Genomic DNA, 18,381 nt, shown 5'->3' with positions numbered 1-18,381 from the left:
TTTACCCTAGGATGAGGTTTTTTGTTTTGTTTTGTTTTTGTACCATGGGATTGAATCCAAGGGCACTTAACCACTGAACTACATCCCAGACCTTTTTACTTTTTATTGTGAGATAAGGTCTTGTTAAGTTGCGTAGGGCCTCACTAAGTTGCTGGAGCTGGCTTTGAACTTGTGATCCTCCTGCCTCAGTCTCCTGAGTCCCTGGGATTACAGGCATGTGCCACAAATACTAGCTAGTTTGAGTCTTTTGATTCATGAACATGGAATTTTTCCTTTTATGAATGGCTTCAATTCCATTTGACATTACATAGTAATTTTGTGTGCAATGTCTTCCATAAAATATATATATTTTATTTTTTATGTTATTACAAATCCATATTTTATTGTTCAATGAAAGTTTGTAGAAATACAATTGACTTTTTATATTGGTCTTATATGATACCACCATGTTAGAATTTTCATTATTTTAAAGGTCCTTTATGCAAAATCTATGCAATTTTTCACCTTGAATATTATGCCACTTACAAATGTGCAAATGGAGAGAGTAATACTTCTTGTTTTACAATCTGGGTGTCCTTTAATTTTATTTTATTTTTTCCCTAATTGCCCTGGCAAGAAATTCTAGCAGTGCAGAGAGTGGACATCTTGTCTTGTTCATTATCTTAGAGGCAAAGACTTTTTGTCTTACACCAACGTGACTATGCGTTTCTTGTGAATGCTTCGTATACCTTATTATTTTATTTTGTTATTTATCAGAGTAGCTTTGTGGGAGTTCAGGGACTGGGTAATACTAATATCAAATCTTAAAGCAAGGACTACGAATAGGGACAGTTCTGATATTAATTTACATGTCACATATTCCTGTGATCCTACTGTCCTTGACTGCTAAAAGTGCAGGATCAGGAAAGAAATGGAGACAACTGTCTGCAAAGACTTGAACTTTGTTTCTCACAAAGTGATTGGATAACAGATGCCTTGTTCATAATTTTTCTTCTCTTCATACTTAGGATTCTCAGGAGAAAATGGCAGAGGGAAATCATTCTACAGTGACTGAGTTCATCCTGGTTGGATTAACAGACAAACCAGAGCTCCAGCTGCCCCTCTTCCTCCTTTTCCTAGGAGTCTATGTGTTCACAGTGGTGGGGAACCTGGGCATGATCACACTGATTGGGCTCAGCTCTCATTTGCACACCCCCATGTATTATCTCCTCAGCAGTCTCTCCTTCATTGACCTCTGCCAATCCATTGTCATTACCCCTAAAATGCTGGTGAACTTTGTGATAGAGAAAAACACCATCTCCTATGCTGAATGCATGACTCAGCTCTACTTCTTCACTATTTTTGCAATTGCAGAGTGTCACATGTTGTCTGTAATGGCATATGACCACTATGTTGCTATCTGTAACCCCTTGCTTTACAATGTTACCATGTCTAATCAAGTCTGTTCCTGGATGGTAGTTGGGGTGTATAGCATGGGCTTGATTGGTGCCTCAGCTCACACTGTTTGCATGCTAAGGGTGCTTTTCTGTAAGGATAATATAATAAACCATTATTTCTGTGATATCTTTCCACTACTGGAGCTCTCCTGCTCCAGTACATTTATAAATGAAGTAATAGGTCTGTGCTTAAGTGCATTTAATATCTTTGTTCCAACCCTGACAATCCTTAGCTCCTACATCTTCATCATAGTCAGCATCCTACGCATTCGCTCCACTGAGGGCAGAGCCAAAGCCTTTAGCACATGCAGCTCTCACATCTCAGCGGTTGCTCTCTTCTTTGGTTCTCTAGCATTCATGTACTTACAACCATCATCAGTCAACTCCATGGACCAAGGGAAAGTGTCCTCCGTGTTTTACACTATTATTGTGCCCATGCTGAACCCTCTTATATATAGCCTAAGGAATAAAGATGTCAAAAATGCTCTATATAAGCTCTTTGGAAAAAGAAATTTCCCATAAAGACAGGATTTTGCTTAGGAAATAAGGAAGTTTGGTAAGGAAATAGTGCATTTGGAGCAATAAATATCCACAAGTCATCAGATTGCTTCTAGTAGATGATTATTTGTAAGAAAGGTACCAATGGTAAGACTGGATTCACAAGATTTGAACATGAAGTGCAGCACCATGCTAGGATGCCCAGAGTCTATTTACCTAGCATGACCTGGATTATATCTAAATACTTTTGAAGTTCTTCAACATCATCCAGATGGTTGATTATATTTTGCATATTTGGAAGATGAGTCTTTATGGGCCATATTCACTTTCTTAATTCAGAGAATAAATATATTTCATCATTAACCTTTGGTATTTCCATTGATTTGTGTACCTGGCCTTTTAAACTATTAGTAAATATTTTTGAAATTTTGATCTTTAAAATAAATCATTCTAATATTTGAATTATTAAAAATATAATTCCTAATACTTATGAAGTTTGTAGAACTACATTAAGGAATATGGAGGCATATAATTGGTAATAAAATAATTTTGACCTAGAAAAAGATATCACAGGGCAAGATATTGCCAAAAATATACAAGATTGGAAATACCATGGTTATTTTGACATATATTTATGCAACTTTCTTTACTGCACAATATCAGGACTGTGCTACCTCTTCTTTTTCATGATAATTCCATACTTGTTTTTACTAATCCCCCATATCATGTTTTATTCCACTATTATTATATAATTTCTGATTATTTGTCTCATCTAACTTATAAAAACACTGCATATTTTTCCTTCACAGGTGTGACATAAACACTTCAATGTCATGTCAATTTAAGTCACCCTATAAAGCCAAAAGTACAATGAGAGAGGAGGTTATGCACTTATTGAAAACTAGGAGAAAATCCTGCATTTTCCATGTACTAATCAGTTTCCATGTACTTCATGCCCTGTTATTTTCCTACCAACATATCCTTATGTATGCACATATATCTATACATAAGTGTATATATATGTGGTTCCTATTGTGTATATGCTATTGTGTACTGCATGTATTTATGTGTATATTGCATATATCTTGTTTAGCTATGTTTTATAAGGTTTATGTGTATGTAATTTTGATTCTATTGCTGTAGATATTAAACAATCAACAAATAGTATATTTTACATACTGTTGAGTAACTGATAAATTTAACTTTATTAAATTTTACCTTTCCCATCATTTATGTATGCACTTATACTGTTAAACATGTTTAAAAGAATAAAAATAACTGAAATTACTATAGTAATTTTGCTGAATATTATGCATTTAAAATAGTAACATTACTATCTGATAGATTCCATGGAAGATCTACCACACACACAAAAAGTAGTTTGTCTTTCATTGCTCTGACACAAACACACATTATTTCCAAAACAAAAGAATTCTTCTTACAATGAGTTTTTTCAGAGTTATTTGGGATGTCACAGAAACAAATGTTAGGTAAAATCATGCATTACCTTCTGTATTAGTTTGGATTACCTTTGGTTGTGCATTATACAAACATGCACACAAACACACACACACACACACACACACACACACACACACAGTTGCTTTAAGCCAGTAAATGATTCAGGGTTAGTTCTATGACTCATCATAGATGTAAGCTTATTTGAAAATATTGTTCTATACCATTTCTTGTAGTATCCATCTGTGTTCTCAATGTCTCCAGATCCATCCTTCATATTCACCAACTGACCATCAGACAGAAACATATGGACAGAGAAGGGAATGTCTCCTGATCTGTAGAGCACTGACAGATTCCTCAATCTGAATCTCTTTGAAATGGTCGAACTTACATAGATAAATATAGTGACAAAAACATCATGAATATGTAGATCGCAGTGTGTCAAACTTAAAACTCGGGATGTTTATTATTAAGGAAAAAAAGAAGAATGAACACCAGAAATAACTATGTCATCTGTGTTATCCAATACTTGTATCAAGACATAAATGACTCACTTTTGTTCTTTCAAGGGTTTAACATTTGGATATAGCATTGCATCTAACAGGAATAATGGTATTACTTATGATTCAAATGCAATGTACAAAGGAGTAAAAGAATTCTACAAGGAAAATGATAGAGCACTGAAGAAAGAAATTGAATAAAACCTCAGAAAATGAAAGACTTTCCTCAATGTTCATGAATAAGCAGAATTAATATTGTTAAGATGACCATACTACCAAAAACTACATATAGATTCAATGCAATCTTCATCAAAATACCAATGACACTTTTGTAAAAATAGAACTAGAAACAACAATACTGAAATTTATTCAGAAGAATAAAAGATCCCAAATAGTGAAAGCAATTCTAAGCAAAAACAAAAACTGTTGAAGGTATCAGAATAAATGACTTCAAATTGTACTGCAGCACTAGAGCAAGAGAAGCGGCATGGCACTGACCTAAGAACAGACACATAGATAAATGGAACAGAACAGAAGACACAGAGACAGACCCTCACAGATGTAAGCATCAATCCTGGATAAAGGGGCAAAACACATGCCCATGGAGAAAAGACAGTCTTTTTAATAATGAGTGTTGAAAAAATTGGATATTCATATGTAGAAGGAAGAAACTAAATATGCATCTTTCACCCTACACAAAAATCAACTCAAAATGGTAAACAAACAAACAAACAAACAAACAAAAATACCTAGAAATTAGAACAGAAACTTTGTAACTATTAGAAGAAAATATGGGGTCAGCACTCCAAAGTACAGGTGCCGGCAATGAATTTCTTAATAGGACCTCTAAAGATCAGGAAATGGTGCCAAGAATTAATAAATGTGATGCTATGAAATTCAAAAACTTCTGCATGGAAAAGGAATCAATCATGAATATTAAAAGACAATATACAGAATGGGAGAAACTCTTTGCTAGCTATTCTCTTCCAGAGGATTAATATCCAGAATATATTAAAAACTCAAGAAACTTAACACTGGAAAAAACAAATAAACCAATAAATAAGTGGACAACTGAACTAAGCAGAAATTTCTACAAAGAAATACAAATAGCTAATAAATGCATGAAAGAATTTTAACATCTTTAACTATTATGGAATTGCAATTCAAAACTACCCTGAGATTTCATATCACTCCAGTTAGAATGGCAATCATCAATCAAAAAAATAAATAAATAAAACATGCTGGTGAATATGGGGAGAAAGGATCAGTTATACATTGTTAGTGGGATTTTAAATTAGTGCAACCATTGTGGGAATCAGTATGGGCTTCCTCCAAATACTAGGGATATGGTTTGTAATAGGTGTCCCCCCAAAGTTTATGTGTAAAACAATGAAAGAAAGTTTAGAGATAAAATGATTAGGGTATTGAGAACCTTAAACAATTAGTGCATCAATAGGGCTTATGATCAGTGATTGTAGCCAGGTAAACTGTGGCTACAGGAGGTGGGTCATTGTGGGCATGCCATTTAGGTGTATATTTTGTGAGCTGAGCTTAGTCTCTCTCTCTCTGCTTCCTGGTAATGTCCCAGCTGCTTTCCCCACCACACACTTTCACCATGATACTCTGCCTCACCTCAAGCCCCAATGAATGTAGCCTGTTGTCTATGGACTGAGACCTCTGAAACTGTCAGCCCCCAATAAACTTTTACTCCTTTAATTGTTCTTGTCAGGTCTTTTGGTTACAGCAGTGAAAAAGCTGACTAAAACAACTAGTAATGTGATCACCATATGATGCAGCTAGACCACACCTCCACATTTACTTAAAGTATTAAAGTTATTATACAATAGTGATATATGTATGATCATGTTTATAGCAGCACATTTCACAATAGTTAAATAATGGAACCAAATTAAAAGTCTATCAACAGATTAATGGATAAGGATAATGTATATATACACAAAAGAGCTTAACTCAATCATAGAAATGAAATTATGTGATATGCAGAAAAAATGCATAGAATTTGAGAAAATAATACTCATAATAAGTCAATCTCAGAAAGTCAAGAATTATATTTTCTCTCATATGGGGAAGCTAGAGAGGGAAAAAAAAAGTGTGGGAGTGCCTCTCATGAAAATAGTAAGGATACCAAAAATATTAAGGAGTGGGGCTATAGGGAGGAAGGAGACTAAGGAAAGTAAAAATGCTGAAAAATGTTGATTAAATTATATTGTTATAACATGTGCATGTATAAATATGTAACAAATCTCATCATTATGTATAATTATAATGTACCAATTAAAACTATGGAAAAAATGAAATGTGTAATACATGTATAAAATATAGATTTTTAACATTTATTAAAATCTACAAGAAAGGCATATGTCATGCTGGGCAGAATAGTCTATATACCATCTCTACAATGCTGTGCTTATTCCTCTTGTCTTGTATTCATTCTCACAGCCATCCTGAATGGCTTCCGGACTCTATTCTGTTTGTCCAAATTTTATGCACATTTCAATGACAAAGATAACATTTTAATTCTCACGCATTTGTCATCCCTCCAAGTAATAACTGGGTGTACCTCTGGTTCATCACATCTACTATAAAGATGTATCCGTAGTAAACATCTACTGTAAAGATGTTTACTATTAATGATTGCATGTGGATTGTACTTAAAGAAATAGCCAATAGCCAAATTCTTTTTTTTTTTTTTTTCACTTCTGGGGATCAAACCCAGGGCTAGATAATCCCTGTACCACTAAGCCATATCTCCAGCCTTGGAAATAGCCAAATTCTTGAGAATAAAAATTGTATATTGTTTTGGATCTTATTTTTATTTCTAAGGCTGGATCATTATTGATGAGAAATATTTTTATGGGACTTTCAATTATGTTATTAAGTTTTTGCCCTATTAAAAAAATGGTAGAGAATCACAATTTCCAAAATACCTTTAAACATCCAACTAAAGGTCCATATCTAACAAAAGTTGAAGCATTCCAGTTAACTTTAATGAAAAAAATTGATTGCAATCATTGTCTTAAAATTATATAACATTTAATAAATAACATTAAATGTAATTTTACTCCCAATATCTTTACCATGAAAAGAGTGACTATAATATATATTTTCATTATTATTAAAAATTTAATTTTTCTTTATAAAGAAAATGTCCTCATCTCTTCTTTTTAGTTAATTATTCCTCACTGGTCTTTGTCTTTTTTTTCCAGGTGTGGGGTACCAGGGATTGAACTCAGGGGCACCTTATCCCTGAGCCACATCCCCAGACCTATTTTGTATTTTTTTTTAGAGATAGGGTCTCACTGAATTGCTTAGAGCCTCATTGTTGTTGAGGCTGGCTTTAAATTCATTTTCCTCCTGCCTCAGCCTCCTAGATGCTAGGATTACAGGCATGCACCACCACACTCAGTGAGATCTTTGTTAATGTAAAACATACTTTAGCATACAAATTTAATGAGAACAAATTTTTATTAAGACTCAAGTAAAAAATTCCAAGAACTAGTGTTTTGTGATTATGATATACTAAATACAGATATAAAAGGTCAATAAAAAATTAAAAATTTTAACTCTTACAATAATTGGTTACTTCCCTACTTATATATATTTTTCTTTTCAAGAAATCTCTTTAAAAAATTCCTTCAGTGTATGTCTGGAAATTTTTCTGAAATTTTAAATTTTGAAATGTCTTGGAATAAAATTTATTCATCCTTCGTTTTAATCCATACCAAAAATATATGTAGAAGAAAAGTTCGTCTTTTAAAAAAATGCTGCTGAATATCTATATGCAGAAGAAGAAAACTAGATCTGTACTTCTCAACCTGCACAAAAGTGCAATTGAATTAAGAATGTGACCAGAAATAGTACAATTGCTAAAAGAAAACATAGGGTCAACATACCACCATATTGGCACAGGCACTGACTTCATTAACAAGACACAAAGCTCAAGAAGAAAAAAAAAAAGAAAAATACATAATTAGAATGGCATTAAATTAAAAAGCTACACAGCAAATAATAAGGAGCATGAAGAGAGAGCTACAGAATGGGAGAAAATGTTTGCCAGCTACTCTTCTGACATTTAATGAATATTAAGAATATATAAAGAACACAAGATTAACACCCCCCCAAAAAAATCCACAAAGAAGCCAATCAAGAAATAGGTAAACAGACATTTCTCAAAGAAGAAACAAATGGCCAACACCTATATGGAAAGAATATTCAACATCCCTAGCAATCAAGGAAATGAAAATGAAAAAAACACATAGACTTTATTTCACTCCAGTTGGATCAAGAATATAAATAATAATAAATTCTGGAAATGATATGAGGGAAATGTGTACTCATACATACATTATTGGTGGGACTAAAAATTAGTACACTCTGAAAACAGTGTGAAGATTTAACTAGGAATGGAAACCACCACATGGCTCAGCAATCCCATTTCTTTGTATTTATCCCAAAGAACTAAAATCAGCACACTCTAGTGACACAACTACACAAATATTTTGAACAGGAAGCTATAGCTCAGATATGTAATCTGTCCAGGTGCCAATAAATAGAGGAATAGATTAAGATGTCGTATATACACAATAGAGTATTACTCAAGCATAAAGAATAAAATTATGGCATTTTCTGGTAACTGTATGGAAATGGAGAACATCACGCTGCATGAAATAAGCTCATCTCAGAAAATTAAGGGTCAAGTATTTTCTCTCATATGCAGAAGCTAAAGAAAAGTAATAGAAAAAGTTAGGGGTTGAATATCAAAAAGGAAAAGGGAATATCTCTGGAGTAGAAGAAGGAAATTGAGAGGGAAGAAGGAGAGATGGCAAAGGGGAGGAAATGCGGAATGAATTTGACAAGTCTATGTTATGTGCATGTATAAACATACCACAGTGAGTTCAACTCTTATGCATATTCGTAAAGCGCCAATATAAATAAATAAATTAAATAAGGAAAATGAAGACCAGTAGAGTAAAAGAAAGGTATCAGAGGAGGGTAGAGGAAAGGGGAAGAAAGTAAAGAGAACCAAAGGAAAGAGAAGAGAAGGGGGCATCAGAAACTGAAATGGAGTAAATTGAACTCTATGCATGAATGATTATGTCAAAATAAATAATATACCAATAAAAGCAAAAAAAAATCTAACTAAATAGATAAAATAAAATAGAGCATTGATAATATCTTGAAAATATGATGGGGAAAGAGAAATTCTAATTGTCAGTTTTCCCCAGAGTTCATTCTTGTGAGATGAGATTCCAGTGGGACGTCATTATCATTGTTTGTTCCCATTTATACCCTTATATGTAGCATAAGAAATCATCACATCAGCCCAGCTTTGCAGAGGCAAATGGCTTTGGGCATCAGCTTCAGCAGAGATCAAGATTAGTGATTCACAGGACACCTTTGGTATGTCACCTCCTCACATGATCAAAGTCATTTTCCTCCAGTGCAACAGAGAAGAAAAACTATACAGCATTGGCCTGCTGAAAAGAAGGAGGGGTATGTCTGAATTCCAGACCATGACTTTTAAAATCTTAGAGCATTCTGCTGCAGTCTTTCCCTAAGTGTTAATAGAGATGCAGGTGTCTATTTATCTGTCTCTCCTTGTCCTCACTCTCAGAGCCACACTCCCTGGTGAGCACAGGTTCCCTAATCATATCCCTGTTCTTCGCAGTATGACATTAAGGCAGGTACTTATTTTGTTTGCTCATTTCTACTCAGGCAATACATGGGCCTTGTTCTTTCATTTTGAACCTGTATTAACTCATCTCTAAGCTTCTTGTAACCATTTTATTAAATCACATTTATATTGAGACTCACTATATACAAGGCACTGTGCCAGCCTTGTCATGAATTTACAATTAGGTGCAGATAAAAAACTCGTAAATTACTGATAAATAATTCCAACTAGTACATGCTACATCAAGGCAAAAATAACATGCTCATGGACACTCAGAAATGGTCTTATTTCTGTGATGTCACTATTATAGAAAAGGCCTTAACTATTAAATAGGATTACACAAAATAATGTGATAGAAGTAAAGAGAAACAAAAGAAATTATGCATTACATTTGAGGGCATACATAGTTCCTTTCATGTAATAGGCCTGTCATGTGACATATATTGGGAAATAGAAGAAGGAAATTTTTGTTTGTTTAATTCAGAAGCCTTCATAGACACCCATCATGGTCTAGATCCATGTTAGCAGTGACCAGTATCACTTGCCCGATCAAGGTTTTTACCACAGTTGCTAGTCAGCCTCCCTGACCCCTTCTAATCTCTAGTATTCAGAACAGGGGATATTCTTTATTCATCTGTCTTGAACACCCACCCATAGTCAACTTTTTGCTTATCAATGTTAATCATTTTTTTGGGGGGGGTACTGGGAATTGAACTCAAGGGCACTCAACCACTGAGTCACATCCCCAGCCCTATTGTGTATTTTATTTACAGACAGGTTCTCACAGAGTTGCCTGATACCTCACTGTTGCTGAGGCTAGCTTTAAACTTGTGATCCTCCTGTCTCAGCTTTCCAAGCTGCTGGGATTACAGGTGTGCTCCACAGTGCCAGGATAATCTTCCTTTAGTGTAAGTCTACATTTACCCCTTAAAAGTATCTTCTTGAAGCATTATCCCCAATATAAATCTTCATTACTATTATCTATGATTTCATAATAATTTATTGATGGCATCATCCAAGTTCCAAGACATTGAAGCACAGAGGTACTGTTAGCAAATCAGAACAGGAAGCAGTAGGAATGAAGACCATGTGTCAGAGTCAGACTTCAGAGGGAGCTGGTCACATGGAATGGGCCAGAGTCCCAAGCATTTTGGCAGAGTTACAATGACTGAGCAATAGATAATAATGGAGCTTCTGTGATGGAGATTGGTATTTCATGGGGCAGCCTTGTGAGAGGCCAAGGACAAAGAAAAAGCCATCAGCTAGAAAATTGTTAAGAGTAGGAACTATGGGAGAATATGTTTCTTTGTTTGTTTTGTGTTTCTGTAGCAAAGTACCACTCACCGGATTATGTATAATAAACAGAAATTTATCTGTCTTACTGTACTATACTAGTAAGTATAGTAAGTTTAAGGTCAAAGGATGCATCTGATGAGGGCCTTCTTGCTGCATCCTATGGTAGAATAATCAAGGACAAAAGAGGACACACATGAGACAGAGGAAAGGGGGCAAACTAGTTCTTATATTAGGAACCCACACCTCTGATGATTAGCCTATTCTCAGAACACCACTAATCCAGTCACCTCATGACTTAATCTCTCCTTAAGGTCTCAGTTCTCAATACTGTTGCACTGGGGATCAAGTTTGCAATGTATGAACTCTGGAGGACACATTCAAACCACAGCACTATGGAAGTTCAGCTTCAGGAATAGACGCAGAGAGATGTGCTGAAATAAATAACAGCTTTTATAAGAGGTAAGTAGGAATCTCCCAGGTCTGCATGTACAATATCAGCAACATTTTGGCTTGATCATGAGTTAACAATTCTACTGGATACATGCTTCAGCTTTTCTAGTAAAGTATAAAATTGGTCCAGAATTAGGGATAGTTGTCCTCTGCAAGCGTTGGCCTGTGGAGAGTCAGAAGAAAGCAGGTGTCAAGAAGCAAATTGCTAGGTCCCTACTCAAATCTGTTGGAGATTTTCTGACAATCCTTCTAGGTGCTGTAATTCAGTCTTCTATAATTATTTTTATTTATTTTACCATTTGATGATGTTTTTCTCTGATGAAGACATAGAAAGAACATTTTAAATTAAGTATATGTCTGCATTATTATATCTATCAGTTTTTAATAGCAATTAGAAATGCCTAAGTTTTCCTTGAAGATGTATTGGAGAGAAAATTTCCCATGATAGCAGAAGATTACAACAGTTTTTGAGGCCAACTAGGACATTTTTTCATATGTGCAAAATAAAATTACCATATTGTTTTGGAGAAAAGTATAATGAACATATTTTACTCAATTACAGAATATACCAGACCTAAAGTAGATGAGGTGACTTATAGGGTGATGTTCATCAGGACATTGTGATGGAATGTTTTGTGTCCATGATGGTGGTGGTGAATATGATGATGTTAATTTGTTACCAGGGACGGAACCCTGGGGTATTTAAACATTGAGTCACATCCCCAGCCCATTTTTATTTTTATTTTTTTTAATTTAGAGACAGTGTCTTGCTAAGTTGCTTAAGACCTTGCTAAGTTGCTGAGGCAAACTTTGAATTTGCCATCCCCCTGCCTTGGCTACCCAAGCTGCTGGGATCACAGGCCTAAGCACCTAGCTAAATGGTGTTATTATTTTCTTGTTTTAATTTTATAATACATTTTAAAATATAAAATATAATAAAAATATAATAAAATATAAGTAACATTGTATAATTTATTTTTTATGTATGAATTTCAGTTTTTTAGCATATTTTTGAAGTCTACAACCATCACTGTGTTCTAATGTAGAATGTTTTCATCAACATCCAAAATAAAGCTCTATCCCCATGAGCAGTCCCACCCTAATATCTCCCTTCCCACAGTCTCCACCAGACTCTAAACTTGCTTTCTGTATATATTTCTCGGTTGTGGACCCATCCTATAAATAGAATAATACAATGTATGTATGGTGTCTGGTTTCTTTCACTTAGCATGTTTCAGGTTCATTCATGATTTGACATATCTTAGTTCTTCATTCCATTTTATTGAAGAATAATACTCTATCATATGGGCATCCCTCATTCTGCTTGTTCATTCCTCACTGGATGCACATGTGGGTGCTTCTAATCTTTTGGCTCTTAAAAGTACAATTACTCTGGTCATACACATGCAAACTTTTGTGTGTATGTTTTTTGAATTCTGGTATCCACCAGCCATGAAATTGCTGGGCTATGAGGTAATCCTATGCTTCATAATTTGAAGAACCGATAAACTGCCTAAAAGTTTGTATATTGTACAGTTCCATCAGCAATTGATGAGGGTTCCAATGCTGTCACATTCTTGTCAACCCTTATACTTATCTTCCTTGTTGGTTATAGACTTTCTGATAGATGTGAAATGTTTTCTCACTATGGTTATGATTTTAATTTCCTTAATAAATGATGAATGATGACTAAGATATTTTTAGGGTCTTATTGATCATTTGTATATCTCAAATAGAAGAATGTTTATTGGAATCCTCTCACATATTTCCAACTGGGCCATTTGTCCTTTTCATTGTTAAATTGTTAAAGTTCTTTAAAAATTAATTAAAGTTTGTTTTAATTAGTTATACATGACCGTAGGATGCATTTATGCACTTTGAAATATCATACATAGATGTATACTGACCACAAATACTTCCCTGCTGTTACTAGTATCCAGCAAAACTACTATTAATTGAAACTACTTTCCATTATAATGTGTTATTATAGAAATACTATAGAATTTTTTTTAAAGGAAAATAACATGTGACTTCCATTAAGCATATAACTGAAAATTTATATGAAGATGAAGTTTATTTCTCTCTTTTTCATTTATAAAGATTAAATACATTATTTATGAATGGTTCCTTTTCTCTTAGAATTATGTTTTGGGACTATAATTTCTTTATTTGCTCCTTTTAGATATACATGACAGTAGGGTACATTTTGCTATATTACACATACCTGAAGTATATGTTAGGTGGATACTGTTCTTTGAAACACTTTTGTTTTACATTTTTATGGTGTCCAACTTTTTTCTATGGTGGTCTCTGGTTTGGGTATTTTCTCTGAGAAACCGTCATTAAAATTTAGGTCACAAGGATTCAGTCTTTTTCAAAAGTTATTTTTATGTTCTAAGAGCATTTTGTAGTTAATTTATTGTGGATAGTGTGATTTTTAAATAGTCCAAATTAATTTTTATTTTATTTTTTTATTTTGTTCAATACTGATGATTGAACCCAGGGCTTTATGGTGCTAGGCCTGTGTTTTAACAAGGAGCTGCATTCCCCAGCGCAGATTATATCTTTTATGTGTAATTATTATTCTAGTACCATTTGTTCAAAAGAATATAAAAGAATATTTTCCCCACTGAATTGGCATGAAATCCCTATAACAATTCAATTGATCAGAGATGTGTGTTTATTTCTGGGTTGTCAATTCTATTCCCTGGACCTCCACTTCTATACTTGAGACAAAAATCACACCATCTAACTTGGTAATAAGCGTTCAAATTGCAAAATGTGAGCCCTCCAATTTTGTTCTTCCCTTTCAACATTTTTTTTTGTTTGATATTCTGAATCCTTGCATTTTCGTAAGGATTTTATTATCAGCCTTGGTTATGGTTTAGACAGTAGGTGTCCCTGAAATTTTATGTTTGAGATTATGCAATAACATTTGGAAGTGAAATGATTGGGTTATGAGAGCCTCCATTAAGTGAATTAATCCCCTGAGTGGCAAGTGAAGGCAGGTAGGTGTGGCTAGAGGAGGTGGGTTTTGGGGGTGTGCCTTTGTGTATATATTTTGTATTTTTGAGTGGAATATCTCTGCTTCTGGATCTCCATGTTTTGAGCTGCTTCTCTCCATCGCATTCTTGCATTATGATGTTTAGCCTCACCTCAAGCCCTGAAGAACGGAGCTGGCTGTCTATGGACTAAAGCTGTGAGCCCCCAGATACTTTTCCTTCTCTGAAACTGTTCTTGTCAGGTCTTTTAATCACAGTAGTAACAAAGCTGAATACAACAGCCTACCAATGCCCACAAAAAACAGTGCTGGGAATTGGAGAGGGATGACACTGAATTTTCAGATTCATCTGGGTAGTACCGATATTTTCACAGACTGAGTCACTTGATTAATAAAATTGGATGTCTTTCCATTTATGGGAATATTTTTGAATTCAAAATTATTTTTATTTTATTTTAAGAGAAATGTATTGCTTTTGATTTTTTAGTTTATTCTTATTTATTTTATTTTATTGTTCATGCTATTTCAAAAGTATTTTTGATTGCTCGGTTCAAGTGTGTAGAAATGTAACTGAGTTTTTTGTCTGATAGGCTATTCTACCACCTTGCTTCACTTTTGAATCAGTTCCAGCAGTTATCTTGGTAGATTTCTTGTGGAATTTTCTATACATAAATTTATGAATTTTATAAGTATGATACTGTTACTTCTTGTTTTACAATATAAATTTATTATACATTTTTTTTCATGATTGCCCTAGCCTGACCTGTAGTATGGTGTTGAATAAAATTGCAGGTAGTGAACATCTTGTCTTTTTCGTTAGGAGAAAAGGCTTTCAGTTTTCCGTCATTACGTGTGATCTCAGTGTGTTTTTCTTTAAATGTTACTATTTTTTTCACATAAAAATATTAAGAATTTGCTCTGCAGAGGACTGGAGAAGATTACACAAAGAATGGAAAATATTCAGAAAACGCAAATTTACTAAAACAGTTCCTTGTGTGTTCAGAGACTGGGTCCTACCAATTACACATTTTAAAGCCCATAACTCACATAAGGATTGTTATATATGATATTTATTAACATGTCAGTTATTTCTGTGATACCAACATCATTGACAACTGACATAATTGAGAGATGAAAATAAAAGGAAAAACCTGGCTAAAATGACTTTAATTCTGTCTTATATATATCAGGTGTGACCATACAATAATAAATATTTTTTTCTCTTCCTATTAGAATTCTCAAAAGAAAATGTCAGAAGGAAATTATTCTATCGTAACTGAGTTCATCCTGGCTGGATTAACAGACAAACCAGAGCTTCAGCTGCCCCTCCTTCTCTTCTTTGTAGGAATCTATGTGTTCACAGTGGTGGGGAACCTGGGCATGATCACACTGATTGGACTCATCACCTGCACACCCCCATGTACTATTTCCTCAGCAATCTCTCTTTCATTGATCTCTGTCAATCCACTGTGATTGTCCCCAAAATGCTGGTCAACTTTGTGATGGAGAAAAACACAATTTCCTACCCTGAATGCATGATTCAACTCTACTTTTTCATTGTTTTTGCAATTGCAGAGTGTCACATGTTGTCTGCAATGGCATATGACCGCTATGTTGCCATCTGTAACCCCTTGCTTTACAATGTTACCATGTCTAATCAAGTCTGTTCCTGGATGGTAGTTGGGGTGTATAGCATGGGCTTGATTTGTGCCACAGTTCACACAACCTGCATGCTAAGAGTGTTTTTCTGTAAGGATGATATTATAAACCATTACTTCTGTGATCTTTTCCCTCTACTAGAGCTCTCCTGCTCCAGTACATTTATAAATGAGGTGGTAGGTCTGTCCTCAAGTGCATTTAATATCTTTGTTCCAACCATGACAATCCTCAGCTCCTACATCTTCATCATAGCAAGCATCCTGCACATTCGCTCTACCGAGGGCAGGTACAAAGCCTTCAGCACCTGCAGCTCCCACGTCTCAGCTGTTGCTCTCTTCTTTGGTTCTCTAGCATTCATGTACTTACAACCATCATCAGTCAGCTCCATGGACCAAGGGAAAGTGTCCTCTGTGTTTTACACTATTATTGTTCCTATGTTAAACCCTCTGATCTACAGCCTGAGGAATAAGGATGTCAAAGTGGCCCTAAGTAAACTCCTTGGAAATAAAAGTTTCTGAAAAAGTATTATTGTTTAGCAAAAATTTATAATTTGTACAGATTTAGTAAGGAAGTAATTCTATAACAATGGAAGTCCAGAAGGCATGAGATTGTTTGCTTGAACTTGATTATGTAGAAGAAAGGTGCCAAGGACAGGACTAGATTCACAGCATCAGACACATTGAAGACAGCACCCCACTGGGAAACCCCAGAATCCATCTACCATGAATAACCTGTAGAACATCTAAATATTTGAAAAAGTTCTTCAAAGTCCTCCAAATGTAAAATATTGCTCATATTTTATGTGTTTGAAACATGAGTCTTTTTAGGCACAATTCATTTATATTAAATCAGGAAATAAATACATATGATCATTATTCTTTGTTATTATCAATATTTTATGTACCTGTCCTTCTTAATTAAGTGCCTTGGCAAGTATTTCTGAATCTGTGATCTAAACTAAGTGGCTTTAGGGCTGGGGCTGTGATTCAGAGGTAGAGTATATGTGTTCCACATGTGGAGTCCTGGGTTTGATCCTCAGCACCACATAAAAAATAAATAAGTAAAAGGTTTTGTGTCCAACCACAAATAAATAAATAAATAAATAAATAAATAAATAGCTTCAACAATTTGGAATATACAAAATATAACCTCTAATTTTTACACAGTGTATAAAACTCTATTAAGGAGTACTGAGTAATATAAAGTGTAATGAGATTATGTCTATTAAGGAAATTATAATAGTGACAGCAGTCTTGGATATCAGAAATAGATTCCACTGGTTTTGGAGATTGAACACTTGGGAAATGCCAAAACAAGTGTAGAAAGCATGTTTTATTTGAGAAAGGAGATAGCAATAGATTTCTCCAAACAGAAGGGGTCCCAAAGCTGGGTGTCCATGGTAGTGGACATGTCTTGCTCCTTAATAGACATCAGAACCCCCACCTTCCCTTTTTTTCATGATTGGTAGCAGGGATTGAACTCAGGTCACTCAACCACTGAGCCACATGCCCAGCTCTAGATTGTATTTTATTTAGAGTCAGAGTCTCACTGAGTTGCTTACCACCTCACTTTTGCTGAGGCTGGCTTTGAACTCATGATCCTCTTGCCTCATCCTCCCGAGAAAGCCAGCTGAGCTGCTGGGATTACAGGTGTGCGCCCAGCCCACCTTCACTTTTTTATCTGCATCCCAGCCTAAGGGAAGGAGGGAGCAAGTGCACAGGGGTAATCTTTAGCAACCTATAGAACTGGGAAGTGTAATCCCACAGGTTAGCTGTTTGCCACCCATTGTCTTCTCTGTTTGATAACCAGTGATAATGAGTCACCACCCTCTCTCAACTCCCATTATTCTTCATCTACACTGACTACTAGACCTTCACCCCCTTCCTCAGTTTGTTGATGAATATGATGTATCCTATCCCCTCAGGCAAGATGGGGCTGCTTTTTGGCAAAAGAAAACATGTAGGAATTCTGTACATTGGGCTTCTTTAACCACTTGTTCCCACCATCCTCACTTATCTGTACCCTTACATCCCCCATCAAGCAATTTGGGCCCCTAAATTCTTTTAGGGTATTTGGATGTTGACTAATTCTGACTACTTAATGCTGAAAAGGGGTGACATCTAAAGGAAGGAAACCCAAAGTTTATATTATCCATCTGGAGGGGCATGTAGAGTTAAGGGTAGTTAGCATCAGGATAATCCAGATGTCCATGGTGGTATTACATGTGTGACTGAATGAAGGGTACACAAGGCAGGAGTTTGGTAAGAAAATAATCAATAAGACAGCAAAGCATACCTTTTAGAAACAATTAGCATGAAACAGTTAGTGTTATTGGCTGGTCTCTGGAAACCATGAGGATGGTAACTCATTAATGCTCAAGTGGGATCC

The 18,381-nt window shown here is 35.0% G+C and overlaps 1 pseudogene across 1 annotated transcript; it reads left to right on the top strand.

The window, feature by feature from the left end:
* Nucleotides 1-1,022: 1,022 nt before the first annotated feature.
* LOC308641601 (olfactory receptor 8G50-like) lies at nt 1,023-16,511 on the top strand (annotated as a pseudogene). The gene is made up of 2 exons: nt 1,023-1,946; nt 15,580-16,511. The product of its transcript is annotated as an olfactory receptor 8G50-like (transcript).
* Nucleotides 16,512-18,381: the final 1,870 nt, after the last annotated feature.

The sequence above is a fragment of the Spermophilus citellus genome (genome assembly GCF_964194105.1).
Source record: "Spermophilus citellus genome assembly, chromosome: 2".
NCBI lineage: Eukaryota > Metazoa > Chordata > Mammalia > Rodentia > Sciuridae > Spermophilus > Spermophilus citellus.
This window is presented reverse-complemented; position numbering and strand designations above follow the sequence as displayed.